Genomic DNA, 3014 nt, shown 5'->3' on the forward strand with positions numbered 1-3014 from the left:
TTTTAAATAAAGTGTAATCTTGATATTGAATTCTCATTCTCATGAAATGCTCATCAATTTAATTTTGTTCATGATGAGAAGACAAACATTCTGAATGTGATCATATGTGCATACTTGGTAGAAAATTTAGTAAGTAAAGTTTGTACCAAATTTTTCTCAAGTGCTTTTTTTTAATAAACTGTAAACTTGGTATTGAATTCTCATTCTCATGAAATGCTCATCAATTTAATTTTCATCATGGTGAGTGAAGAAAAACATTTTGAACATGGTCATATGTGCATACTTGAGAGAAAATTTTATTAGTAAAATTCGTACAATACGAACTAGCAAAAGAAGAGTATCTTATAGATCTCAACATGAACCCTTTCATACATGACATCACCATAAAAAAAACAAAAAAAAAAGCTTTCTCACGGCATCAAAAGCCAATGAACTGTATTTGTTGCCTTATTCCTCCTTCATACTTATTGACACAACACATGAATGAGAAGCCAACAGCTGCAGCAAGTTCACAAGAAGACATCGACATGAGAACAAAGGGGAGCAATTATCAGAGCTGGATTACATATTGCTAGACTTACTTTTAGAGAGAAGAAAAGAGCAACCTCCACCCTTTTTTTCTAACCCTGACCTATAAAAATACCACACTTTTGACAGACACCAGAGGATGCTCGAAAGTTCAATCTAATGTTCTGATTTCAACTCCTAATATATCCTTGACCATCACAAAGAAGCCTACAAATCAAATCCCTTGCTTCAGGTGACAATCTGGCGTCCTCTGGAAATTTTAAATGATTTTTCCAATGTACAATCTGCAAAAAAAGCAAAAAAGAAACATCACTGAAAAAGCTAAAACAGATGGAACAATCTTGGGAAAAGAAGCTCACTCAAATTGGCAAAATAGATGGATAGAATTAATTAATTGCTAAGAAAAAAATCAGGAAAGAAAGGAAGGGAGCAAAATCGCTCCTATACTTCACTCTCTCTCTCTCTCTCTGAGAGAGAAAGAACTGACAGACTCATTCTCTCAACCTCAGCATCTTCACAAAGTGTCCCTCTTCCTAATGCGGTGGACCGAATTCCATAGACTAAATTCTATTATTGTAACATAATCATCGATCGTCTTAGTACATGTAGACATGAAGAGAGATTGCTGTGTAACACAGTCAAGGAAACATATCTCTTTAGATAGATCATGGGCTAATGCAACTGAAACAGTTGAAATTGATCCAAAGGGGAAGATGGATTTACATTCTGAAGAAAAGATAGACTTTGCATTGGGGAGATTAATGTGAGTACTTACTACGCATCATTAAACATTTCAAAATGTCCATGTATCGGCATTTTGATTACTTGTAACTGAAAACATAAACCACATCCTACATCTACAAGACCCTAAAACCAACAATAGGGACAACTCATGAAAAACTACATCTGGAAAATTAGAGGGGGAAAATAAAAAGTTTAATTGATTGTTATAAAAAAGTAAGAGGACGAATGATATAAGCCATTCCTCAGCTTCCATAATGCTTCTCCCTTCACATCATCATTCAATTATCATATTTTACAAATGTAATGACAATGGATGGAACTACCTGAGGATGAAAGCAGCAATTTTCAAAAACGTAAAACAGAGTGTATAAGCAAAAACTAGCAAATGCATTGACAAAATTATGTCTACTCCTAAGTTAACAATGCTCCTTACGCCTTACACTACTAAAACCTCGGCAGCGCTCACCTGCGAGTCGCTGGCTTGAGCGAGCAGAGCGTTGCTGCTCTACTCCCTCAATAAGCCGATCATACTCGGCGAATTTAGCAAGTCATCGAATTCATCGGGTTACAGCTTAGAAAAGAGGGACAGCTATTTCGGGAGGTTATAGGATGCGATCTACACGAGTGCAAGCAACCAAGGGTCGTGTGCCCGTAGTCTCTTTTGGCAACTGTTTGCTCGAGGCATGGATAATTTTAGCGACGGGTACGAAGTCATACTAGAGCAGAGCCCTTCCACAGCTAGTATCATCGCTCAATAGTCTTGCAAGATGTCATCTCTACGCTCGCTTGAGCGAGCAGCGCTCGCCTGTGAGTCGCTCGCTCGAGCGAGCAAATCGTTGCTACTCTGCTCGCGACGCTCGCTCGAGTAAGCAGCGCTCGCTCGAGCGAGCAGAGCAGCGACGCTCGCTAGAGCAAGTAGAGAGTTGCTGCTCCGCTTGCGACGCTCACTTGAGCAAGTAGACGCTACCACACATCTGGGCGAGTCTGCTCGCTCGGGGCTCAGCGCAAGGGGCTCGCTCGGAAGGCGTCGCTGCTCGCCCGAGCGACCGGAGCAGCTCGAGCGAGCGACCAGAGCAGCTCGAGCTCAGCAGAGCAGCTCCAGCGAGTAGCCGTCGCCTAGATCTGCCGTAGATCTGGGCAAGCAACACTCGCTTGGGGCTCGAGTACGAGGGCTCGCTCGAGCGAGCCTCTCGCAAATCTAGGCAAGCGCTGGCTCGAGCGAGCTGTCGCACTCGAAGCAACCGTCGCCCAGATTTGCGAGGTGGCTCGCCGAAGCCCTCGTCAAACGGAGAAGGAGGAGCAGCAGAAACTTACCTCGATTTAGAAGCTTCAGCCGATGAAGGAGCAGCAGCTGTTGGCGTCGGAGAGTCAGCCGAGTGGGGAGGCGCCTGGAGAGTCGGGCGGAGTGGGGAGTCGCCGAAGAGTCAGCCGAGTGGGAGGCGCCGGAGAGTCAGCCGGTGGTGAACTTGTGAGAGATGCCGGAAAAGGGAGAGCGTTGTTTCGGGTAGGGCACGAACGAAAGAGAAGTGTTTCGTTTTTGTTCTTTTTAGCCCTTCAAGATGTGTTTCGGAATGGAGAAGTAAGGGCGCGTTTGGTTGTGTTTCTTTGTTTAAAAATTGTTCCAGGAACGAAATAGAAAAAAAATGTTTCTGTTCCGGAACAATTTTTGAACAAAACAACGCGTTTAGTAAACTTGTTCCGGAATAAAATAAACAGAAACATGTTTGGTAAATTTGGATAAT

The 3014-nt window shown here is 43.0% G+C and overlaps 1 long non-coding RNA gene across 1 annotated transcript; it reads right to left on the bottom strand.

Moving 5' to 3' along the window:
* Positions 1-394: 394 nt before the first annotated feature.
* Positions 395-2811, bottom strand: LOC120286911. Its single transcript, XR_005545623.1, has 2 exons — positions 2587-2811; positions 395-812 (listed from the first exon to the last, which is right to left on the bottom strand). It is a non-coding gene; the product is annotated as an uncharacterized LOC120286911 (long non-coding RNA).
* Between the last annotated feature and the right edge of the window lie 203 nt (positions 2812-3014).

Source organism: Eucalyptus grandis, chromosome 8 (assembly GCF_016545825.1).
Source record: "Eucalyptus grandis isolate ANBG69807.140 chromosome 8, ASM1654582v1, whole genome shotgun sequence".
NCBI lineage: Eukaryota > Viridiplantae > Streptophyta > Magnoliopsida > Myrtales > Myrtaceae > Eucalyptus > Eucalyptus grandis.